General features: G+C 43.3%; 1 pseudogene; it reads right to left on the bottom strand.

Annotated features, from left to right (window-relative positions):
• Positions 1-1,363: 1,363 nt before the first annotated feature.
• Positions 1,364-22,707, bottom strand: LOC138820238 (large ribosomal subunit protein uL11m pseudogene; annotated as a pseudogene).
• Between the last annotated feature and the right edge of the window lie 4,146 nt (positions 22,708-26,853).

The raw sequence follows: 26,853 nt of genomic DNA, 5'->3' as shown, positions 1-26,853 counted from the left end.
TGAAATTCTGATTGAGGTAAGATGGAATCCCAGGGCCACTTTGATTTGCATTTCCTTTATGGATGACTATGTTGAGCATTTCTTTTTGGCTCTTTGTATTTCTTTTGAGAATATTGGTTCAATTTCTTCTTATTTTTGACAGTCATGGGGCTTGAACTGAGGGCCTGGGCACTGTCCCTGAGCTTCTTTGTGCTCAAGGCCAGTGTTCTACCACTTAAGCCATAGGGCCAAGTCTCTTCTGACTGGGCTGGCTTTGAACCGTGATTCTCAGAACCAAGCCTAGAGTAGCTAGGATTATAGGCGTGAGCCACCAGTGCCAGCTGTTCAATTTCTTTTTTTTTCTCTTTTTTTATTGTGAAAATACTGTACAGAGGGGTTACAATTACATGGGCAAGATAATTAGTACATTTCTTATCAAGCATTGTAGCCTCCTCAATTTCTTAACTGGATTGTTTATTTCTTTAGTATTTAAACTTTGAACTTTATATATATATATATATATATATATATATATATATATATATTTATATATATATATCATTATTTTTTCTAGGCACTAATCCTCTATGAGATGAATAGCCAGCAAAGATTTTCTCCCAGTCTTTGGGCTGTTTCTTCAGTCTAGTGTTTTTTTTCTTTTGAAGTGCAGAATTGACTGTTGATTTGATGCAGTCTCATTTGTTAATTCTTTTTTTTTTTTTTTTTTTTTGTCGATTGTGGGGCTTGAATTCTGGGGGCCTGGGCGCTGTCCCTAGGCTCTTCAGCTCAAGGCTTGTGCTCTACCACTTGAGCCACAGCACCACTTCTGGTTTTCTGGTGGTTAATTAGAGGTAAGAGTCTCACTAATTTTCTTGCCTGGGCTGGCTTGGAATTGCGATCTTCAGATCTCAGCCTCCGGAGTAGCTAGGATTACAGGTGTGAGCCACCAGCAACCGGCTGTCAATTCTTATTCATACTTCCTGAGTAATCAGAGTCCTATTGAAACCTGTTGCCCACAATTTTACCTTTAAGTATTATCCCTAATTCCAAAGTTTGAAACCATTTTGAATGGATTATTTTCATGAGCCAAGTAAACATCTTTTATTTATAAACTATACAGCCTCAAGCACTTTATTACAGCCATACACAGTTGTGATCCCTACCTACCTTCTAGGCACCTAACATCTGTCTAGGTTGGTTACAACCAGTGCTAGTCCCCTTCTCACAGGTGTCCAGACAGAAATTGAGAGTGGGTAATAAAGGATCTTTATTTAGGCTTGATCCCTTGATATTGTCAATCATACATTAGTATGATCTTCCTTCCCTGGAGCACAGCTTTCTCAACTGGCCCCCTGCAAAATCCCAGAGTATGGAGGGCAGAGGATTACTTCTTGGTAGCTTCTGCCTGGGCTGTCAAATCTGCCTCTCTCTGAGACTCCAGGAATGAGGCTTGCTCTTTCTGGAAACTTGCCAGCTCTTCTGCACTGAGGTCCTTCACCACTGGGATGCCCAGGGAACGGGCAGAGCCAATGATGGATCAGACCACAGAAGATAGAGGGACATCCTGCAGGACAAAGGCTTCATCCTGTGCTTTGACTCGGGCGATCTCTTCCATGTGCTTCAGTGTCCCCAGGATGGCCACCTCTTTTCCCATTTCCCGGGCCCCTTTCTGAATCCCAGCGGCTGTCTTCAAGAAGTAGGAAACTGTGGGTAGTCCAATCTTGATTCCAAATGTCCTATCAGGCTTCACAAATTCTTCGTGGGCAGAGGAATGCCAACTTTGATGTCCTTCGTCTTCTTGTTAAACTCCTTGCAAAACTGGCTGATAGAAACACCTGGCTGACCCAAGATGGGCCCTAGAGGGCCCAGGCATAGCCTGGCCAGCTGGCACGATGGCCCAGATCATTCCACCAGTCTCCATCTTCTTGACGGCCCGCGTGATCCGGCTGAGCTTGACACCCGGCTTTCGGTCTCACTTCACCTCAGAGCCAACTAGAGCCAACTATAAGAGTGAGGTTCTGGGCGCTGCCATCTCGGGCCAGAGGTCAAGGGTTCTCTTTGAATGGATTTTTAGGCAGAGGGAGATAAGGTTCTAGTTTAGTTTTCTTCATGTGAATAGCACCACTTATAGAAAAGCCTGTCTTTTATTCACATTGTATTTGTTGTTGTTGTTGGTCGTGGGGCTTGAACTCTGGGTCTGGGCACCGTCCCTCAGCTCTTCAGCTCAAGGCTAGCACTCTACCACTTGAGCCACAACACTACTTCAAGTTTTCTGGTGGCTAACTGGAGATAAGAGTCTCACAGACTTTCCTGCTTGGTCTGGTTTTGAGTTGTGATCCTCACATCTCAGCCTACTGACTAGCTGGGATTACAGGTGTGAGCCACTGGTACCTGGCTATCACACTGTAGCTGTGTGGGTTTATTTTTGCATATTCTATTTAATTTCATTGGTTCACATGTCTATTTTTGTGTCAGTATCATGCTGTTTTTGTTAATGTGGTTCTGTAGTATAGTTTGAAGTTAGGAGTTGTGACACCTTCAACATTGCTTTTCTTGCTCAGAATTGCTTTGGAATTTTAGGATTGAAATATCTATTTCAATTTCAAATGACATTGTCATTTTAGTGAGCATTTCATTGAATCTGTAGATTGCTTTTGGCACTATAGCCATTTTTGTAGTATTAATTTTGTCAATCCATGGGCAAAAAATGGATATTTCACTATTTTCTGGCATCTTCTCCAATGTCTTTCTTCTTTCTTCAGTGATTTATAGTTTTTCTATTTGCAGGTGTCTTTCACCTGAGTTAATTCCTAGATATTTTCGAGACCCTTAATGAATTGGATTATTTTTCTGGCTTCTGTCTCTGCTTGTTCATTGTGGTTGTATAGCAGAGTTATAGATTTTTTTTTTTTGGGTCCGGTCATGGGGCCTGAACTCTGGGCCTGGGTGCTGTCCCTCAGCTCTTCAGCTCAAGGCTAGTGCTCTACCACTTAAGCCACAGTGCCACTTCTGGCTTTTTTTCTTTTTGCTTATGTGGTGCTGGGGAATCGAACCCAGGGCCTCATGCATGCAAGGCAAGCGCTCTACCGCTGAGCCACCTTCCCAGCCCCAGTTATAGATTTTTGTATGTTGGTTTTAGATCCTACTTTGCAATGATGAGCATCTTTATGAGAAGCAGGGAACAGTGTGGCACATACAGAAGAGAAGGCAATATGATTGTGAAGGCAGAGATTTGAGCATGATTCCCATAAGTCAACGAATGCTGGCAGCTACTCGAAGCTGCACGAGGCCAGATACAGATTAGCAAGAATGTTAAGTGAGGGAGAATGCCTACCATTGTTTTGATCTTGATTAGTGAAGCTGATTTTAACTGCTGGACTTCAGCTCTACAAGAGATTGAACTTCCCCTGCTTTGGGGCACTGAATTTGTCATAATTTTGTCTAAAAGCCTTGGGGGAGTAAGATACTGGGTTTCACCTGTGCATTTCTCTCTAAGGGAGTCTCAAGTCTTCTGAACATTATTGATAATACAGAGAGTAGCATAAGTAGCATCTTCAAAGACATTACCTAAAAGAGAGATCTCTACAATGTTCCGGTCCAAGGTCATTCTAGGCAAAAGATACTGATGTGCAACACTTTGATTAATAGTATGGGATATGGCTCAGCCTACAGGATGAAGCAATAAACCTGTGGGTGCTGCAGGACACATACTCATTTTAACTTTTCTATGCTTAAATACTCCTCTTATATCTAGGAGTTGTGTTCACCAACACAAACTGAACTAGAGTATGTACTGCATGGTCAAAATTCTTCCCTTATCAGCACATATTTCTGACTCGTTATATCATCAACTGAGACCCTGTCTTCTGGGAACTGGAGTGAGGTAGGAGTGGCTTAGATCTACACAAACTTAACCTTGTTGGTTAAATTCAGCTGATATCTTAGTGTTTTGAGTCTTCTTGTTCTGAGTGGCCAAGTACAAACCTCAGGGATTTCCCTCACTTTTTATATCTGATTCTCCTATAAGGTTTTAGTGACCTATGCACTTTTTTCTTGATTTCCTAACTTCACTAGTTTTATTTCTATTGTTTTAGATATCCTCCTTTATTCTAGCACTGTAGTTTCTCCATTGATTAACACTGGTAACTTAATACTTGTTATTAATAACAAGTATTAAAGACACCGAAGGTTTGCTTAGCAAAACCACAGATGATTCAAAGCTGTAAGTAAGGCAGAGCTTTCCAACTCAAGACAAGGTGACAGAATTGAGGTTTGTAAAGATTTATCATGATTGGATAAAGAAAGATCTAAACCCACAGATTCTGTTTCAGTCTTATCAAAGTACCCCATATAGGAATGATGAGCGTTTTCATCTTCCAAGCTAGAGCCATTTGTGTGAAAAAGGTCTGGAGGATTTAGTTGGCTCAAGATGAGCCAATAGTGTTTTGTGCCTACTTAAAAGCTTGTACAGTAGTCACAGCTTGCATTAGTGGGAGTGTGGTAACCAGAGTGAGGGAGGCCATTTGTTCTGGGCTGGCCATATGACATATGGAGTTGTATTCTTCTTTGTTATAGGATGGGGAGGCTGGCATAGAGGAGAATCTAGAATGTGAAGGTGATAAAAGATTTTGAAAATGAAGAATGGTCAAGGAACCTAGGGTAATTGTCCCGGAAAAGAGATTAGCAACAATGAGCAAGTCACTGAGTTCAGAGCCAATGGGTAGGCAAAGTATAGCTCGAAGAAGACCTGGGACCAGGGCTGTGCAGATGTAAGTTGATAAAACTAAGGAATGTCAGAACTGTCAGGTACAAGGGGGAGTTTCTTGGAGCTTTCCAGAGTGGTTTGTATATGCAGAAGGAGGATGAACATCTGCCAGGAATGGCTCTGCAAAGATTTCTTGCATTTGAAAAGAAATTGGACCAGATGAGCTCTCTCTGACTCTGACAGTCCTTGGTCCTCTGAAGTCCATTCAGGCCTCCCAAGAATTGTGTGCTGGAGCAGAGTGATGACATGGCATCTCTTGCAAAGATGGGAGTGAAGGTGACATGTCTAAGACTTGCTAAACTTAGGCTTCCTCTTTCCCAGCCCAGGTCTCTTCCCACATGACTAAGGTTTCATTGGGAAGAACCATATGGGAACCTGGAGAGAGCAAAATTAGTTTTTAGCTTTTGCTTGCTGTGAAAGTGTTGAGTAGAATCTAGGAGTTGGTTGGGCTTAAGGAAGTCCCAAAAAGTCTTTGGGGGAAGAAGCTACTAGTTCGCTCTTTGACTTTCTGAAACTTAGGCTCGCTCTGTCTGCTCTGTCTGTGCTTTCCCACCTGCACAGGTCAATGTGATCTATATCCTAGGGTTCTGTGCAGGTAGGGACATGTGAGGAAATCAGACCAGAATGATCGAATCAAATGGTACTTCTTGCTCAAATCAAATGGTATTTCCATGCATTTATGCTTTTCTGGTGAGGCAGCAGTTCTGAATCAAGTGCATTAAAAAATTGGTTGGCTGTGAGCAGGCATCCCCTCTGTGAAAGACAGGCTATAGATAGAAGGCAGAGAGACTTTTAGAGTTTTAAGTCATGGCAATTTGGGCTAGGGTAGGTTGATGGGGATAAGGAGCAATAGCTGGACTTAAGAAATATGATAAAGATGCATTGCTTGGCTGGTTCCAGAATCTTTTCAGTGGCTCAAAGAATGGGAGATTTAAGATAGCCCAAAGCAGGGCTCTGGTCCCCAGTGGATATCTCACAGTGGCTGCATCCCTGATTCAGCAACCTTGGTATCTCTGACTCATTGTCTCTTCAATTTCTCTTGCAGAAATGGATGCCTGCAAGAGACATCCATTTGTCTATCTTCCTACAGAGCCAGTTGGCTGAGAGTTGTCCTCTGTGTGGAATGCATGCATCTTGACCAAGTCTAGATGGGCCCTGCCCTGTCTACGTGCAGAGTTGCAATGGCTGCTCTAGAGTTCCTCAGCTCCCTTTCCTTTCTCTGCCCCTGTTGCCTTTCCTAAGCAAATATTTTACATTTGACTTCTAGGCCAGGCAGAACCCATCCACCTCTTCCATAAGATGGCTAAGGGTTGTCACCAGGCTGCAAATGAGCAGCTTCGATTGCTCAGGAAAAGATATTACAATTTTATCTTCTTGTACTGTTCAATAAAACATTAGTATCTCAGCATTTTTATTTAACAATAGGCAACCTTAGGCCAGTAATTATGCAACAATTATAATCATAAAAACTGTCCCCTGCTGCTCACCTAGAAACACGAATATATTAAACCAAGACTAACCATCTAAAAGGCAAGCAGCAAAGCCCCCTCATTTTTAATGTCCCTGCAGTGCACCATGGGAAGCTAATAATTCACCCTCTAATTAGTATCCCTTCTGCCGCTGTTGGCGCAAGGACAGACAAAGAGGGAGAGGCTTCGTTACAAACTCGCCTTGGTAATCTTTAAACGTCGGAATGCTCTGCGGGTTAGCTGAGCAGAGATGGGCAAAATGGGGTGCAATTAACGACGGACAGAAGCTCACCTTGTCTTGACTGGGCATTCTTGCCCTAACAAGCTCGGGGCAAGCACCCCCACTGGACCAGCCCAAACTGCTTTGTCTTTCAAGCCATGGCATCATTCATTCCGATCCTCCTTCATTAAATTGGCCACAAGAAAGGGTCGGAGTGGCATTGATGATAGAGAATGTAGAACCAGGAAAGCTGCTATCCCTGTAAGTGCTGCCCTGTGTACACTGACCAGGTGAGTGCAGCGGAGCTGCAGGTGGTGATGGTTGTCTCTGCTGGTTGGAGAGGAGACATGGGCAACCATGGAGGGACTCTAAGATGGCTTTCTACCCTTGGGCCTCTTTCAAGCATTCCCAGAGTGGTGGACTGGTGACAGCACTGGTTCTCTGCTCAAGAGGTCGTGTCCTCTGCCTCAGAAGGCCTCGTGAGATCATGTAGGGCTTCTTAAGGAGGGCAAAGTCCATGGTGAGTCAGGGAACAGAGGAAAGTGACTAAAGCCCACACCAGGAGTCAGTGGCTCCGGTGTCCAGGGATAGAGGCAGTGTTGAGCTGATACTCAGGCCTTCTGTTGGCAGGGGCTGGTTCTTGCCGAGACAATGGTTGGCAGAACATAGGCATGCGTGGTTAGAGATTATAATTTTTGTAAGGGAAAACAAAAGTCTAGGTTTTCGAGGTAAAGTCTTTTGAGGTAAATGTTTTTAATGATCCAGGATTTCACAATTAGGAAAACTATGAATTTACGTTTTTTCTTTGGTGCTGCTGGATTTGAACTCAGAGCCTTGTACTTGTTAGATGCCTTACCACTTGTGCCAAGTCTCTAGCTCTCTTTACTTTTAGGTTATTTTTCGGATAGTCTCTCATGTTTTTATTTGGAGCTGGCCTAACACCACAATCCATTACTTATGCCTTCTATGTAGCTGGTATTACAGGCATATAGCCCCCATATCCAGCTTATTTGTTAAGATGAAGTGATACTAACTTTTTTTTTATCAGAGCTGTCCTTGAACCACTATCCTTCCTTCCTTCCTTCCTTCCTTCCTTCCTTCCTTCCTTCCTCTTTCTCTCTTTCTCTTCCTTCCTTCCTTCCTTCCTCCCTTTCTTTCTTTCTTTCTTTCTTTCTTTCTTTCTCTCTTTCTTTCTTTCTTTCTTTCTTTCTTCCTTCCTTCCTTCCTTTCTTCCTTTCTTCCTTTCTTCCTTTTTCCTTTCTTTCTGTCAATGTGGGGCTTGAGCTAGCACTCCACCACTTTGAGCCATAGTACCACTTCTGGTTTTCTGGAGATTAATTGAAGATAAGAGTCTTACAGCTTTCCTGTCTGGGATGGCTTTGAACTATGATCTTCATATTTTAGCCTCCTGAGTAGCTAGTATTACAGGTGTGAGCCAACATGCCTTTATATATATATAGATATAGATATAGATATAGATAGATAGATAGATAGATAGATAGATAGATAGATAGATAGATAGATAGATAGACTATCTATCTATCTGTATTTTGCCAGGCCTGGGGCTTGAACTCAGGGCCTGGGCACTGTCCCTGAGTTCCTTTTGCTCAAGGCCAGCACTCTACCACTTGAACCACAGTGCTACTTCAGGCTTTTTCTGTTTATGTGGTATTGAAGAGTTGAACCCAGAGCTTCATACATACTAGGCAAGCACTCTAACACTAAGCCACATTCCCAGACCTGGAATTTATTTTTAAATGTAATAAATGTAATGCATACTTCTGGGCCAGAACTCACCTGAGTTCACTGAGGGTGGGACTTTTGGGTTTGGGGCCAGCACCTATGGACACATAACCAGATGATGTGGATTTCTTTGTGTTGAGTTTTGGTTCCAGTTTGACCAGTAATTGGCCTTCCTTGTGCCTAGCCTGTAGAGCCAGAGAGATCAGCTCTTCTCATTGGACAGGTTGGGAGGGAGTCAAGGAACAGCTGGGCACAATTAGGCAGCTAGGATTAAACCTAAGCTTAAAAAGATTGGGCATTTTTCTCTCCATCACTAGCTCATTAAACTCACTACTTTGACAGCTGAAGCATTCCTGAGCTGGCCAGAGCCAGTGTTTTTCCTCCAGAGCCATCAGACAGCACCTAAGATTTGGTAATGAGATTCCCTGTGACCTGAGATGAGAGGACAGCAAAAGGCTGAGTCATGTCCTGGGGCATTGAGACTGACTCCAGTGGACTGCTCCGGCCAGAGGAGCTGCGTGGCAGCAGCGAGTGGAGGTAGGAGGTCACAACTACTTTGCTTAGTAGGGAAAAACCACCCAATGCTAGTGGCTCACACTTGTAATCCTAGCTACTCAGGAGGCTGAGATCTGAGGATAGAAGTTTGAAACCAGCTCATGTAGGAAAATCTATGAGACTCTTAGCTCCAATTAACCAGCAAATAACCAGAACTGGAGGCATGGCTCAAGTGGTAGAGCATCAACCTGGAGTGAAAAAGCCAAGCAGGGCTGGGATGTAGCTCAGTGGCAAAGCACTTGTCTAGCAAGTGCAACGTCCTGGGTTCGATCTCCAATACCACACACACACACACACACACACACACACACACACACACACACACACACACACACACACACACACACACACACACACACACACACACACACACACACACACACACACACACGGGGAATAGCTCTGAGGACTGGTGGTAGGAGCAGTGAGCGCTGTCCAGGTCTTCTCACTGTGAATCTTTACTACACCGTTGTTTCTGGCTGCTGGTACCAACAGAAGCTTGTCACCCTCAGCATGGGGGGGGGGGTGGGGGGGGAATCCTGGAACAGGGCCTGGAGGAAGCTCACTCAGTGAGGAGAATAGGCCAGATTCTTCCTTGAGCTCCAGGGGACAGGAGGTGTGGAGTGTCTTTCATTCATTTACCTCAGCTGCAGGGACACACTGAACCTCTTTTCTGAAGGAACTTCCCAACAGAAGAATGCCTTTTATTTGACCTCTGTTGTTTTCTCAAACAGCAAAACTGAAAATAATATTGGCGCTTTCCCTGGCACAGGAGTTCTGTGGGAGTCGTTCTGGGGGAGCCACTGGGGGAACTGACCTTGGTAACTGGATGTTAAGAAGGCCACCCTTTAGCTGATCCTTTAGGAGGACAAGCTGAGAGGCTCAGAGATCTATTCATAAGGAACAGGTGGCAATTCTAAGTTACTTTTTATTTTTTTGCCTTTTAAGATTCACATTTAAATTTACAACAGGTTTTGGTTCAGGAGAACAAATGCTATCTATGCTTGAGCTTTTATTGGCAATATCTTCTATCTAAGGGGAATGAAAACTTATTTACTCTTTACAGTTTCAGTTACATTCTCTCATTTAGCACATGATGTTGATATTATTATCTGATAAGGAAACTGAGGCTGAGAGAGGTTTAGTGATGTGATCTGGGTCCTGCCAAAGGTAAGAAAGTGTGGAGTCAGGTTTCAAACACTTGTATAGAAGACTCCAACCCAGGCCTACCAGCTGTCCTGGGTGGTTTTTAACTTGCAGCATGTTTATGAGTCAAAATTCTCACTTCTCACCCCAGAATTAATATTGACTCATAATAAAAACATACAAGAGTCCAGATATTTATTGGTTGGACCTTTATTTGCTATAGTAGGGGTAAAACCCAGGGCCTTGTACGTGCTAGATAAGCATTTTATCACTGAGCTACATACTTTTACAAGGCTGCATAGGTGTCCCTGTTATATACTTCCAAGTGAACACCTCTGTGTCGCAAAGAGACCAAGGCTCAGAATGGTTTCAGTCCAGCCTATTTTCTACCTCTCAGCTTGTCATTTTAAATCAGAATTTTAAAGTACACTATTGTGAGTCAAATGAGATTCTGCACAGGTAAATGCTTTATAAAGCCAGGAGTTTTCATGCAAATGTTAGCCACTGCTCTTTAGGCATTCAGAGACTCAGATCCAGTGTTCAGAATTACGAAAATTCACAGTTATGCTGGAACTGTTGGTCAAGAGCTCTTATTTGAAAAATCTGACAACCCTGCTTCCTCTTCCTGCACAGTTGTTCGTTGATAATTAAATTATTGTAAATTAGTTCTACTCCTTAGTATAAATGTCATTAGCATGACTAATCACACACCTGATTATACAACCCACTCCTCCTGCAATGTATTTTCTGCATCCTACACCCAATAAATCCAGTGTTGATGTAGAGTTCTTGTTAGAGCTGATGAATGGGGCAAGGGGATGTTTGCTGGGTGTGTGCTCTGAATCCTCTCACAGCTGGAAAGACTTTTAGAAATTAGCCAGCACACACTAAGCAAAAGATTTGTAGGTATCAGCTTTACTCTCGTTTGTTTGGCTTGGCTTCTAGGCATCATTGTCATTGTTATTATTGTTATTTGTTACTTTAAAATGCTACCTGGAGCCTCTGTTTAAACCACTATGTACCAGGCACTGTTATACACTTCAGGTTTATTATGATATTCATGGATGTATTGTTCTGTGCATTCCTTTAAGAAGCAATGTGCTGTGGGAATTATCATCACTCCCATTCTACAGGAAAGAACACGAAGTGCCAGAGAAATCAAGTAGCTTGTCCACTTTATCCTCTTAGGAAGTGGCAGACGGGGTTTACACTCAAGACTGCCTGCTTCAAAAGTTGAAGATCACATGAGTATTCTACTCTGCTTCCCCCGAGGAAAAACAAGGCCAACTGTTTTGCTGGTAGACAACCAGGAGGCTAAAAGAATGCGGGAGATTGGGGAACCAAAGCTTTGGGGAATGGACAAATATCTCCTGTGTTAGTGACAAAACAAGGACTGGTGGTAGATAAGAAAAGCAAATTTGGTAGTGTGAGGAGAGCACAGGATCTTGATGGGGAAGACCTGTGTTCCAATCCCAGCCCTTCCTCCTGTCTTCCACTTGTCCCAGACTTATCACCTAACTGCCTGCACCTCAGTTTTCTCATCACAGGGCTGTTTTGAGGATCAAATGAAATTAAGGTTGTGAAAACAGTTTGTAAGCTGTGAAGTGATTTCCGTATTCAAGACGCTATTTTTAACCTTCTCTAGAGGCTTCAAATCCTGTTCAAGTGGAGACTGCATAAGACCATTAAGTGAGCAAGTGGGTGTGTCAGGGGCAGCAAAGGAGGTGGTCTAGGCTGGCAGGAGGTTGTTGGTACTCTAGAGACCCTCACTCTGAGGCTCTGCCTCAAGCTTTGCTGGTATGAATGTACTGCTCCTGTGTATGGGTGTGTGCATGCATGTACTCATGTGTGCACATGCGCACACACATCCTGGTTCATATGCAGAGTAATCAAAATTGTTTCAGTGCTACCGTTATTCCTTCCAATTCTAATGGTGACTTAATCTGTGTGGGACAGGTCAGTGTGAGTGAAAACCTGTCCAGTGCCTGCCATTGCTCACCATCTAGGAAAGGAATGCTTGCCCCAGGCTTCATCTCTGTGTTCTACAACTTCAGGATCTTCTAGGTTTGGTCTGGAGGATAGAAGGTAGGAAATAAAGGGTTGGTCATGGTAGAACCGCATAGCTTGCTTGGCTTGGCATGGTTAAGCACTATAAATAGGAAACCCTGGAAACCTGCAGTGCTAGAAGGATTCTTAGTAAAGATCTGTATGAGTTGGACAACCTTGGACCATGGATATTGTTCTACCATTTCATTGTACCCTTTCTTCCCTGTCCTTTTATTTGTTTGAAGAGTCTTGCAACGAAGCCTGGTCTAGCCTCAAACTTCCTAGCTCATTTAGATTAGCCTTGAATTAAAATCCTCCTGCTTCTTGATGTTGAGAGGATAGAAATTTACTAGCATGCTTGGCTCTCCCTTCCCTTGATCGTGGCAGACATTACTAATAAATAATAGCATTCTTTCCTGGTGAGCCTCAGAATTCTTTAAATCTTCCTTATCCTTAATAAGCAAGAATGGACACAGGTAAGGAAACCGTTGCCTCTGCTCAGGAGCAAACCACTCATTTTTAAGATCTCAAGTCCCAGAGAGGAAAGGAGATGGGTTCAGGATTACTGGCAGGATTAGAATGAGATGAACTCATTTTTAATATTATATTCTGGTTTCTTGAGCCTTTTCAAAATCTGTCTTGGTACATATCTTTGAGTCTGGAGTTGTTTGCATATTAAAATTTTGTGGCATTGGAATTGAACCCTAGGGCTTGATTATGCTACAAAAATGTTCTACTACTGAGCTACATCTCCAGTCCTACTTAAGTAAGTTTTCACAGTATAAGACAAATGTATATAGTATAGTGAAAGGAAAAGGTAAGAAGTACTGTAATTCTATCATTCACATGTTGGAATCTAACCAAAGCAGGAAGAGGTGGGCCTTTAAAAGGTAAATATGTCACAAGAACTTTACCGATGGATGAGATTAGCACCTTTATAAAAAGTTCTTTCTTGCCTTTCCATTTCTTCTGCCATTAAAGGACACTGTTTATTTTGTCTTTCTGCCATGTAAGGACGCAACAAGAAGTAAAAGGTAGCGCTTAAAAGACACAAATGACTATGCTGTAAAGTATACTTCTCCGTCTCCAAAACTATGAGAAATAAGTTTGTATTATTTATAAACTACTCAGCCTGTGGTATTTTGTTGTAGCAGCAAGAATGGATGGAGATAGAAGGTATATAAGTTGAATACCTTTTATCTGAAGTGCTTGAGATTCCAGATTTTGGAATTTTCGTGTATATGTAATGAGATAACTTAGGGAAAAGACCCACATGTGAACATGAAATTCATTTATATGTCATCTTACACACATGGCCTGAAGGTAATTCTGTATAATATTTTTAGGTTGTGGGAGCAGGGTGAAATTTTCTGTTTTTAGTGGCATATTAGTGTTCAAAAAGTTTCAGATTTTGAGCCAGGCGCCAGTGGTTCATGCCTGTAATCTTAGCTACTCAGGAAGCTGAGATCTGAGGATCTTGGTTCAAAGGCAGCCCAGGCAGAAAAAGTCCATGAGACTCTTACCTACAATAAACTACTCAGAAAACCTGAAGTGACTTTGTGGCTCAAGAGGTAGAACGCTAGCCTTGAGCTGAAGAGCTGAGGAACAGCACCCAGGCCCAGAGCTCAAGCCCTGCGACCCACCCAAAAAAATGTTTAACATTTTGGAATACTTTGGGTTTGAAATTTTCAGATTAGTGATGTTCAACCTATTTCTACTCCTCTCTAGCAAAAGTTTCCCAAAGCATCATAAAACCATGACCATGTATATTTTTTCTTGAGTGTATGGGGTTGGTAGGCAGTTCTTGCTGATCTGAGCAAGATCAGCAAGTAAGTAAGTGATAAGTCGATGAAGAAACATGTGGCTAGTAGCAAAGTCAGTCACCAATTCAGGTTGGAGTTATCCCTTCCTCCTCCAAGAATTGTTGGTTGTGGTCTCTGGATCATATGGGAAAGATCTTGAATGAGTACTTCAGGTGGACTCTTGGGCCAGGAACAAGGCATGCCATGGATAGCTGCTGAGAAATAGCTATTACCTTACTGATAATTTTTTTGGGGCCAACTACCCAATTCTCCTTGCTGCTGTTCAATTACTTCTACAGTTGAAAATGTGTAAGGCCTATTACAATGGGAAGTATATACAATGGGAAATAGCTTGGGAGCCAGAATATCTGTATTTTGGCCCAAGCTCTTTTGCTAAGCGTCTATATGACACTGGACAACTCTCTTCCACTTTCTGAGCTTCAGGTTCCCCATTGGAAAAATGAAGGGATCAGAGAAGTCACTGGTTGTAAAACTTATTCTTTATTTTCTCTGTTCTTTTCTTATCTGTTACTTTCTCTTTTCTTAACAATATTAGAGCCCCAACAATTCTTTATATAAATCAGTGTTTGGAGATGTTCAAACATGTTTGAAAATCCTGGGGCTTCTACCATTCAACTGTTTCCCTATAGGGACCTAATGGTGGTCCAAGAGCCTTTTGTAAGACTCCCAAGACTCCAACAAATCCAATCTGAAAACCCTTGGTCCCTCAATGCTTTGGGCCCTTGTGCTTCAGCTTTCTGTGACTCAGGGCTGCAGAACTCAAATGCTCTTAATGAAAATCATTTCCGTTTATCCTCATTAACTATGATTGATGCACCAACCAGAGAATAAGTACATTAATACTATAATTATCTGTTGAGGATGTTTTATTGATTCTGCAATGATATTCTAGTCAGTTTGTATTATTTAGTTTCTAGCTTAAATCAGGAAGAAATAGCTATTGGTGAAGAAATTAATCATCTAAATCAAATTGTCATTGATGCTTTTAGAAATAAAATTCTCTAGTAGGCTTAGTCCAATTTCTTCCTGGTCAATGTTGGTTGCTATGATGATTGATGTTTTGGATGGAGGCTTCCGTGTACAGCTCCAAGGCTACAGGTGAAATATTGAGTTTTTTATACCCCCTCTTCCCTTGGGCTTTTATAAAAGTCTTTTCTCCAGCTCAGTCTTGTGGGAGCTTCTCTTCAATCTGCTGGAATCATTCTTCAAATATTGCATCTGTAGATAACTCTGAGGCCCAGCTAGTTCTAAGGCTTTGTAGGTTTGGGAGTCCTTTGCCTCAGTTATGGTACTATGATTACTGAGGCCTTGGGCTTCTATATCTCTTGAAGGACTGATGGGGGGGGGGTCAGAGAGAATGACAGCCTCAGATTTGGAACTTGCTGCAGTGAGAATTCTTTCAGCTCCAAATGTCAGAAAATCTAAGCAAACAAATCCAAGCAAAAGATGCAGCTAGCTCTCATACTTACATGGCCAGGGGGAGAATCTGTTTTCTACATGGTTTGGCTGAAAGTCAAGAGATGCCACAGGCCTGGATTCTCTAAGCCTCAGGCTGATTTTCTTTGATATTTGAGCCTTCTATTCAAACTGCATGGCAAGAAATATGAAAACTGTTCCACATTCTCCCATTTCAGCTTCACATTCTACAAGAAAGGTTGCCTTTTTCTCTCCCCAAAGCCTTGAGGATGTGTCACTTCTTGCAGAATCCATTATACTTTTCCCAGTCTTGTTCAATGTTGGTAGCTGGGTACCAATTGCAGCTGTTTAATTTGGCTCTTCTGGGTTCCCTACCTACCACATGTCTTCTCACCCAGTCCTCATATGTGATTTAAAAAAAAAACATCCTGAGGGAAGATAGGAAGGAGAGGAGATGAAGATGATACAATCTATCTAAAGCCTCTTGAATTCTAGCAGCCAAAGTCAGTCACATGGCTAAAACAACATAGTAGAGACTAGAGTATCACACTGGGACAAGGTTGAATGAGCACTTACAAGTCTAGATAAGACTACCACAACTCTCAGTGTTGGTGAGCTACATGGGGAGAGGAGAGCTTTTCCAAAAGGTAAGTGAGTTAGGGACAATGTCCTAGCAAAGACCAGTCGGCTTCCTTTGAGATATTTTGATTCCCATATTCACACTTAAAGTCCTATCCAATGCCCAAGTTTTTCTGCCTTCTCTTGTACAATGTAGGGAGCATCTAACTTGCAAGAGAGAGCCCAGTTTATATTGTGACCACTTTGCCACCTTTCCAAAAAAGAAACAGAAAAAGCTCTCTTCAGCTCAAGCTGTTACTGTGGGAGCTACTACTCTGAGAGAGGAAAGATGAAAAAAGTTGTATGGCTCATTTGGGAGGCTTTGCCCAAAGGAAAAGAAAAATATGGAGAGTGGGCAAGGAAAAAAGCAAAGTATAAAATGAATCTTTCAAGAGCTCTTCATGTTAAAGTATGTGAAGTCATTAAAATGTCTGCCACCCCATGTGTCCTTTACACAGAGGAAATGGATTTGTGGTCCCTGGCAAAGGAAAAATCCCTGATTAGGGTGAAGGGCAGAGTCCTTGATCCTCTCATGTGTCTTTGGATGAACCATTTACTTACACTGGCTTTTAATTTACTGTCCAACAATTAGAGCCAGCTAACAGGCCAACAAGCTGGCGTGATGCACCCAATTATCTTCTGAAAATGTATTTCTATGATTGGGGCTTTTAATTGCAGCCTAAATCAAATGCTCATGAACCCAGTTGCTATCGAGGGAATGAGACTGGCTAATGAAATAATAAGAGTCCTGACTCCAAAGGTAAAGGGACACACAGAAAGGAGAGCATTCCTTTTTTATTTTTATTTTTTCTTCCCTCCCTTCCTCTCTCCCTCCTTCCCTCCCTCCCTCCCTCCTTCCTCTTCTTCTCCCTCCCTCCCTCCCCCCTTCCTTTTAATCGCCTTTGGAGACAATAATGCTATAAATCCCACCACAAGGCAGCGATGTTACCAAATGGGCAGCTTGTTCTAATCAGGCTACAAATGGAATTCAAGTCCATCTGGCTGCCCAGGGCAAACCCCAGTCTTGGCATGCATGGGTGTATGTGAGTGCCAGGGTTCTCAGCCTCACTCCTCTAGCACATAGCCATGGCTTTGCAATTCCCATGTTCAGCGAGTGGCCCCTCACTGCATGCCTTCAGCCTTCACCTGCTGAACTCAGGCTGGAGGAGCAGTGTTCTCTCATTGGTAGGGTCATATGGAGGGAGCCTGTGTCCTGGGACTGATTCATTTATGCAGATGAGGCATGAGCCCAGAGCCCAAAGCCACAGTCAGCTTCTTCCACATACTCACAGTGCTTAATTCAGAATACTTACAAAGAGGCAATTTGCCAATTACCCCCTGAAAATTTTGATTAGTGCCTTTTACCTAAGGCACTGTGCCCTGGGCTATGGACTTGTAAGGTTCATTTAGTTTTCTGTGAAGGATGATGAGAGGGGCTTGCCTGAGAATCACAAATGCTCTACCAGTTTCAGATCCAGGAAGTCACTTTTCTAAGAGGCTCCACAGACCTTTGGGTTGGCATCTGATCAACAAAAGTAACAGCTGTAATAGTCACCTTTCCCCTGGTGAGGTGGCCATTTTTCGAATTGCAAACTAGAATTACTTGTGAGGCTTAAAAAATACTGATGCCACTGGGCACTGGTGGCTCATACCTGGAATCCTAGCTACTTAGGAGGCTGAGATAGGAGGATTCGGGGTTTGAAGCCAGGCCAGGCAAAAAAAATTTGTGAGACTCTAAATCTCCAATTAATCATCAAAAAGCTGGAAGTGGAGCTGTGGTTTAAGTAGTAGAGTGCTAGCTGTGAGCAAAAAAGCACAGGGACAGTAACCAGGCCCATAGTTCATGCCCCAGGCCTAGAATGCACACACAAAAAATATTGATGTCCAGACTCCCTGCCGGCCTTTACAGAGGATGAAGCTTTCTCTTCTTGCCAGTACAATCTGGGAGCTAGTAAGGAGAGAAATGTAATGGTAACACACTTAGGAGAAGGAAGGTGAATGGTGGCCTGGGAGGTGAGTTGGGCTGAGAGGGAATGGAAGAAGTTTCAGGTTGGTGTTTATGTAAGGACAGGTGTTACCCTGAATCTGAATGGTCTTGAGACCCCGCTATGCAGTACAATGACATCTTACTGGAGCTGCATCTAATCTTTTGTGGAGGATGCCAGCTGAGGCCACCAGAAGACTTTGCTTTTGTTCTTGTATTTGTGCTCAGTGCTCTGCACTGCCATTTCTTATCTGTCTATCTTCCTGCTGAGTTTGGCTGCTTGAAGGGATGTCATATTTTATCCATGTTTGGGCCATTGGATGCAGAGCAGAAGCAGAAAATAGACATGAATAATTATTTTGCGAGTCTCTCTGTTTATGTTTGTATTCCATGAGTGAGGCTTACTTCTTAGACAGGAGAAAGGTAGTGGCTTTAGAATCTTGAATCTGTTCAGTTTATGGAGATGTCTCCTATACAGTGCCTGGCACAGAATAAGTACTCAGTGAATTAACAAACAGATGAAGAGCTAGAAAACTGGGTTAGTCCCCTAGTCACCAACCTAGGACTATGAGCCAGCAGAAGTGATTTCTCCCAGGGCTTCTGCACTAGGGAGAAGTCATAGTCTACACAACATAAAAGTATTATCCCCAAATGTCCCAGCTTTTGTCCTCCATCATTCCCCACATCCATTTAGAAGAGAGATAGGTTAGTGTGATATATCAATGTAATTTTGTATCTCTGTGTGTGAAAGGAAAATATTAGCTCCCTTGGGAGGGTTTTTGGCAGATTAAAAAATGGTATAAGCTGGGCACTGGTGACTCACACCTGAAATCCTAGCTAGTTAGGAGGCTGAGAACTGAGGATTGTAGTTTGAAGCCAGCCCAGGCAGGAAAGTTCCTGAGACTTCCATCTCTAGCTAATCAACAAAAAAGCTGGAAGTAGAGCTATGGCTCAAGTGGTGGAGGGCTAGCCTTCAGCACAGAAGCTAAACGATGGCACCCAGACCCTGAGTTCAGGCCCCAGGACTGGCGCGCGCACGCACGCACGCACGCACACACACACACACACACACACACACACACACACACACACACACACGAGGTATAACTTGTTCACCTCAGTGCTCAACGAATGCATTGGGCATAGTATGTGCTTGGTGAGTGGTAGTTAATAATAATGATTATCACTATCTCACCAATGGGATTAATTCTCTTTCTCTCAGAGCCTTGTTGGGGGTCACACTTCTTCACTCAGGATTCTGCATCAGCAGTGCTTCCTTGGGCAGACTTTCTCATGCATTTACTTTGTCCTATATTCCCCATAGCTTGTACCAATGTCCAAAGTTATTTTATTCACCTAATTCTTTCTTTTGTTTCTAGTCTGTCCTTCCTTTTGAAAAATGACCATCACAAAGTCAGAAAGCCATGTATGTTCCTTCCATACTGTAATATATTGTGCCTAGAAGGGAGCTGGCATATTATAGTTGCTCAATACATGTGTGTCATCGAGTGTTTTTATAGACTGTCTCCTAGATTTCCACAGGTCCTTGAATATCTCCTAGAGCTTCCGGAAGGTGAAAATTTTGATTATAGGTTAGTAAAGGATTTATCTAACAACAGAGTCAAAGAAATCAGCAGTAACCAGCAGAGCTGGCCAAGCTCTTTTAAGAGCTGGCATGGGGGCATTTGATAAAAATACAGTAAGAGATCAGAGCACAATGAATCATATTTGGGAGAAAATCTCTTTTGAAAATCCCAGGGTAGGTTATGTTTTTTTCATGCTTGTCAACTTGGCTGAATAATTTGCTTAAAATAAATGGATGAGAATGGCAAGTTGCTCTGTAAGGGGAATCAAGTGGACTCCTGGCTCCTGGGGCAGCATGTCTCTCTCGGGCTCTGGAGGGTTTGGCTTGGGTGGTAATGAGCTTTGTGGGTGGGGAGGTGGTTGATACACTTAGGCAGGTTCAATGTCTCCTTGGCTTCAGCACAAGATTTCTAGGGCATGAGAACATTATTCAATTTCCAATGCAAACAGTTCTGAGCCATCACTGCTGAAACAAAGCCCTGTATCTACGATGTGTCAAGTTCTCAAACATGAGCCAATGAGTTAATATCATCTCATCATTGTCTATATTAAACCTTTGTTAAGCCAGCCTTGGCTAATGATGTGGCTCTGTCAGAGGTCTTTTAATAAAGTAAGTGTTCTCTTGAATAACCTCTCCAGGGAAAATGCTGTGGCTTTGGAAGTCCAGGGAATGGCCATGCCCAAAGCACAAGTGACTAAGCTCATCCCCAGAGTGCAAGGCCTGGTCTGCAAAAACAGACCCAGGGAACCACTCGATATTTGTGGTGAAGGATTTGGAGGCAATATACCCAGACAGCTGGATGTATTTTATGCCATAGAGGGAGAGGATGCTTTGATAGCTGGGATAGTGTGTAATAATGCCAGTCCCACCACCATGGAGAGCCAAATATGAATTTAATACCAAAGCTATAGCGTAGACATAGATGGAGAATAACCATACAGACTGGCTTGGTTCTCTCTACAGCTACTGTCTGAAAATAAGGATGGGAAACTCAGAAAAGTTACATTTGGTTTACTGCCAGCCCAAAGCTTGCTCTAGTTTCTCCTGCCATAGGCAAGGTCAGATTCTAAAATGCTCTCTCCTTCTTTTTGTCAAAAATCTCCCTTGCTGCTTGCCATTTTTCTATAAAATGCAGATAGACTGTTAGTGGAATGAGCTCCCTTCCCATAGCTTCGTCTACTCCTTCCCTTCTCCACAGCTTAGCATGCTCTCTTCCTAGGCAACACTAGGCCCATGTAGTAAAGGCAGTAAATAATCAGCCTCCAGCCCCCTTTACCTTGGGATGGCACTTCTCTGGGGCAGCTACCACCATATAAAGCAATAAGAGCCCCTTAGAGTGACCTTCAGGTCTGGGCAGCTGCAGGACCCCTTATCTACTATTTGGATAGAAGCCATACATCCTAGTCAACCATGATGAAGCCCCTGGCCCATACTGGAGTCTCCACCTCCTAGCCCCTTCTAGCCCCTCCTAAACTTCCTATGAGTCACCCCAGACAATAGACTCCTTCTCCCTTGTGAGAAGGAGTCTTGCTGGCCCTCTTTCCTGGCAATAAACCTTTGTTCTCTGTACCTGGATGTCTGTATGGTTCTCTGAAAAAATCTAATTAATCTTTTTTTAAGCTTCCACTATTTTATACTAATATACTAATGGCTTCCTTGCCCTTTGGTATTTATGACCCTGTATACTATTGTCCCTTGAATAACTTGCTTCTAAACAATAGAATATGTAGAGAGGATGCCACTTGTACAAATAGATGATAAGGATTCCTATAAGCAGGTATTTTTGATGGGGAGGCCCACACGGTGAGGAAATCAAGCCAGTCTCTGCATTAATAGGCAGTAGGAAGTAGAAGCTCTCAGGCAGACAGCCTGTGACCCGACCTAGCAATTGTCAGAGTATGTGCAGTGCTGTGTGACCTCCCTCAGACAGGCCCAGCATTCTGGGAGGATAAAGGTCTTGGTGAATTCACCTTGATCCTCAGAGTCCAAGGCTGCAAGTAGGCCAGGGGGAGTGAGAAATTAAATAAAAAAGTGGTGAACAATTCACAGAAGGAGATGAGGGACAGAATGATCTGGAAATTACCAAAGCCTGGAATTTTGGAAACTCAGTATTATCCTGGGCTAGTCACTTCCCCTTCTCTGTCCTCAAGTTCATTCTCTGTGAGCTAGTTTATGTATGTATGTATGTATGTATGTATGTATGTATGTATGTATGTATGTATGTATGTATGTATGTATGTATGTATTCCTGCTACTAGGGCTTGAACTTGGCCTTGAGCTTGTTTTCCTCTTCCTTTCATTCACTTATCTTTTATTATCTTTATGTAGTTATGCAATGCATCTTGATCACTGTCACCTCTCTCTTCATTCCCCACCATCTCTCCCAACCCCACCCATTCCCTCAATGTTTTTCTTTCTTTCTTGTCTTTTTCTTCTCCTTTTCAAAGAAAATCCACCATCATTTTTTAAGCATTTTTGTTTTCTGCTTAGCCTTTTCCCTCAAGACTGGTACTCTACCAGTTGAGTAATACCTTTACTTCAGCCTTTTGCTGGTTAATTGGAGACAAGAGTCTCTAGGATCTGTCTGTCTGGGCTGGTAAACACTGATCCTCACATTTTAGCCTCCTAAACAGTTAGGATTATAGGCATGAGTCACCAGTATCTTGCTATGGGCCAACTTAGACTGGTCCTCAAATATTAGGTTATAAATGTGTTTTGTTTGGCCAACATCAAAATAAAAAAATGTATAATTTGAATGTATGCAAGTAGGCCACACACAGTATTCAGTAGCCCACAGGAGCACCTGTAGCCAGGGAAGTCCTGTCCACTCTACATGTTCACATGACCTGCTAGACCCTCCAGGACATTTGGCTTTGTTAAACTTGATATCAGAAGCCTCTTCAGGCTCATTGGCTGTGACATGCTACAATTCTATCAAAAGAAGAGGGATGACTGATGGAGTAAAATAGAAGACAAGGAACAGAGAGAGACAAGTGGGGGGGGGGAAGAGGAAGTTAAGTGGAGGATAATAACAGGAAAACAGGAAAAAGACTGTCCCAAGGATTCAGTCTCACTTGTTCCTGGAGTCTCAGGAATACTCTCTTTAAGAGTCTAGGTCCTGCCCTGGAGGTCTGACCTTGGCTGGATCTGGAGATTGACTCACCTCTGCCCCCACAGATTCTTCCTCCTTTGGCAGTTTCAAGTGACTCTGGGGACAGCACAGCTGGCCTCTGGGGCTGCTCATGGTTACTGGGTCTGGCATTTCCACACCCTGAGCCACTGGGGCAGAGATGGAATCTGGGAGCCACGGGGGTCCCCAGAGGTTCTGCAGCCCTGACCATGGTGCTGAATTATTCATGTTCATTTCAGTTATCCTTCGGTTCAGCAGAAATATGACAAAGCAATCTCAGATAATGAAATCACCCACGTTTTCTGCTGCTCACAGCAGGTTTACAGGGGGCAAAATTTTCCCCTACCTTCAGCACTGATTGAGTTACATGTTTGTGGGTGGGTATGTGACTCCCCGAGTTATTGATTAGTGTGTAGTACATAGATTAGAGTGACCTGGAGACCTTTTTCCCCCAGCAGGTCAATGACATGTGCATGGCCAGCTGGGGGAAGAGGTCCCACTGCAGAACCAGTATCATTTCTAAGAGCATGTCTGATAGATGCTAGGAGGCCTTACAGACTTAGTCCAGCTGGGTAAATGTTCAGTTTCCTCCTGTTCCTCTCAGTCTGCTTTCACTGAATTTTCCCACCCTGAATGAATCTAAGAGCTTATCTAAATGCTTTGCTAAGGGGATTTAGATTTGCTACTTTCTTTTTGACATCTTCCTCGTTGCCATGTTTCTGCTGACTGTTTAATGTTAAAAAAATTCAAAATCCAAGCAACTTGTAAACTAAAATTCACAATTGACAACCCTGAATCTGCAGGATCTCAAATCAAACATAGCAGATTTGGTGAATGGGCTAATTTGGTCTTCAGACACATTTAGTGTTTTTTTTTCATATGACCAAATCACATCTAGGGAGCTTGAAAATATCCACTTAAGCCACTTGTATATTAAAATTGGGAAGATCATATAAAAATTCAGAGGATGATTTTTATCATATTAGAAGATTTGACTATCCCAAACTCACAAACTAATAATCTGGGAATGAAACTTTAAGCATCATGTTATTTTCCCCACTAGTTCTTTGAATAGTGGTACTTTCTGCAGCCTTATAAAAAGCCAGAAAAAAGTTAGCTAGCACATACCATTTCCTAATGCCAAGGAGAAAGCAGAAGGTCTTAGTGGATTTTTCCCATAAATGTAAATGGAATTCATATGACATTGGTCTTAAGGCATTTGTCTTCAAAAGAAAATGTCCTTTTGAAATATTAAAAGCTAGGTAACATCTTCAATGGCTTGAATCTTAACCCTTTCTAGGAGATAAGGACACCCCCTTTCCAGAGAATAAAAGAAGTATTTTCCAGGCTTCAGAGAGTGAATATATCAACACAACACTGGACTGAGGACTCCCACAGAAAAGAGACATGGTAGATCTCACATGTACACTCAGACAAGCACTGGGCCACTCCAGTAGTGCATTGGCACACACAGCTAATGCTTGGCAATTGGTGATTATGCCATTCATGTTGAATTTGGGACTTTTCTACTCTCCTTTGCATCCCCCAACAAATCCTGAAGACTTATGTTATGGGACTAGGCCTCTCTCTTACCCAGGCTTGTTTCGGCCCACAGGAGTGGGAACACCTTTGTGGAGTTGATTTGGGCCCATCATATCTTAGGATGGGGCCAGAGCTGTGGAGCTGGTTTGCATTAAGGCCAGGCTTATAGGCTGTCATGTCTGCCCCACCCCATTGAATGTGAAAGATAAAAATCATAGCACATCACCCTTGTAAAAATATTAGAACCGAAGCTGAGTGTGGTAAGCTCTTGCTTATAGCCCTAGTGACTCAGGAAGCTGACAAGGAGAATTACTTGAGCCCAGGAATCTAGGCCTGTCCTGGCCACCCTAGTGGATAAAAACTTGATACTGGATCATTGGTTTCCTGATACTTGATACTGTAGAAGTAGCTCTGACAAAGTGAACAAATCTATACAGAAAACAAAACAAAACAAAACAAAAAACAACCCCCCCCCAAAGACAACGATCACTAATAAATTGGGAGGGGAATTGCATTGGGAGTCATCTTGGCCAGCCCCCCTCTAGGCAGCTTGGCCCTGACTCATCTTAGAAGTATGGAAACCACTCTTGCTGCTCCTGGCAGGAGAGGTATCAGGCCATAGTACAGCTCTTTGTTTGCCTTTGGCTGTGAGTCTCCAGGCTAGTCCCTCAGAAGCCCCTCATTTCCCTCTTCCCTCCCAGGAGAAGGGCTCTTTATCAGTTTCCTCAATCAGAGCACCTCTGCCTTTTATTTTCTCCCCATGAGCATTATCTATTTGTTGAATTCATCCCAAAATAGCCAGACCCAGCCATGGCATAATATCTGGATCCTATGCCACTGAAAACAGGGCCTGCAGGAGCTTGAAGCTCTCTTTCCTGTCGCTTTCTCTTCTTTAATAAGCACACCTCAGGCTTCAGTCAATGACTCTCCTCCAGATTCATGAGTTTGCTGCCTCTGTAGCAGCCCCAGATTCTCATAGATAAATCTCCCCTGGAGCTGTCAGCACAGACAGAGGGGTAGGGCTCAGCCAGGTTGTCAGAGAGGCAACTACAGATGTGGCATTTATCACCATTCTGTCCTCCAGGGCATCACCTTGACCTTCAGGATGGAGGAGAGGTCAGCATGTAGTTTATTTGTTTGTTTGTTTTCCTCTGAGGGACCTAGATGCCTAAGGCACTGACTCCAAAGATTCTCCCTCTCCCCTTTGTCCTAAGTGACAAATGAAGAGGTTGGTCTTTGAGCATGGGAGGTGAGGGGCACTTTGGCTCCCCAAGGAAGAAGTGACCATGGTACTGGCCTTGTTGAGGCCTCTTTGCCACTGGAGAGAAGCATACTGTTTTCTAGCCTGCCCTCCAGGGTCACTCTGGATTAATTTTAGCCACTTCTGTGCCCTGGGATGGGCCACACATTTTTCCTCCTTAGCTGTGTCCAAGGCTCTGGTCTTGCGCAGCCTCAGCACCTTCCCAAGCGAAATTGAGACATGTGCTTATGACAGCGTGTCTCCATGAAGACAGATCACTCTCCCTCCAAGGTCAAAGCTCCCACTGGCCAGGCTCTTTGGCAAACGATTCGTCAAACAGGGCAGCGGGCAGCAGACAGTCAGCTCTCAGGCCCCTGGCCGCTTGACTCGTCAAAACCTTTCCAAAGATGATCGTGCCCTGTAGAACTTTTCTCCTTTCTCTGTCTGTCTGTGCCTCCCTTGCCGTCCCCCGGCCCCAAACACAGAGCGACAAGTTGGCACAATATCAAAAAATTATGACAGGACCTAGAAGGCAAAACAAATCGTCTGCAGAAATTGGGAAATTTCTCAGTCGTTCTACAAGGTAAGAGTTGTGGTCCCTCATGAGGTTTAACAAAACAGAACAGAAAAAGTGTCACCTGCTGGGCTGCTCCATTTACTTCTCTGTGGCAAGCACTAATGAGGAAGGTCTGGGTTTTGTTCTTCACCAGCCCAAGGCCTGGTGGCTAGCACATACTGGGTACTTCTGTACCACTGTGTTTTCTGTAGATTTGCTTTTAAGCTCCTATCTTTACTATTAGATCCTACATCTTACTATTAAGAAGTGAGGGAAAGCTGGGTTTTGGTGGCTAATGCCTGTAATCCTAGCTACTCAGGAGGCTGAGATTTGAGGATCACAGTTGAAAGCCATATCAGGCTGGAAAGTTTGTTAGATTCTTATCTCCAACCAAAGGTAGGGCCCAGACCCTGAGTTCAAGGTCCAATAATGGCACAAAGAAAGTAAGAGAAACAAGTGGGAAACATGAATCTGGAAAATGTTTCTAAAGTTATTTTGAGCCAGACACTGGTGGCTCATGCTTTAATTCTAGCTACTCACGGAAGCTACAACCTGGAGGATTGTGGTTTGAAGTCATCCAAGGCAGAAAAATTTGCAAGACTCCATCTCCAAAATAAACAGCAAAAAATAAGCTATAGTTGTGCCTCAAGGGTCAGAGTACCCACCAAGCAAGTGCAAAGCCCTGAGTTCAAACCTACCACCAGCAGCAGTAACACATAGCCCCCTGCAGTCAGGCCCTTCTGGAACACTGCCCTTTTGAAAGTAAACTGAGGCTGGGGACACAGGTCTGAAAAACAGAGTGTGGTGAAAATGGTGGGATGCTTCTTCCTAGAGAAGAGAAAGGGTGACTTTTGTCTTGCCTGTCACCCCTTGTGTCTCTCTCTGATTTCACATGATGGAAGCCCATTGTTGCAGGTGCATGGCTCTGTATGGCACTTGGGCGGTGAGCAGCTGATGTCTGTGGTTAACGGCCAGGGAAGCCCCAGCCTGTCATCAGCTGGGTGAGGGAGCTTGAAGTGGATCCTTTCCCAGGTGA

This window comes from Dipodomys merriami, unplaced genomic scaffold (assembly GCF_024711535.1).
Source record: "Dipodomys merriami isolate MVZ:Mamm:240054 unplaced genomic scaffold, mDipMer1.0.p SCAF_85, whole genome shotgun sequence".
Taxonomy (NCBI): domain Eukaryota; kingdom Metazoa; phylum Chordata; class Mammalia; order Rodentia; family Heteromyidae; genus Dipodomys; species Dipodomys merriami.
The sequence above is the reverse complement of the archived record's forward strand: the minus strand, read 5'-3'. Positions and strand labels throughout refer to the sequence as shown.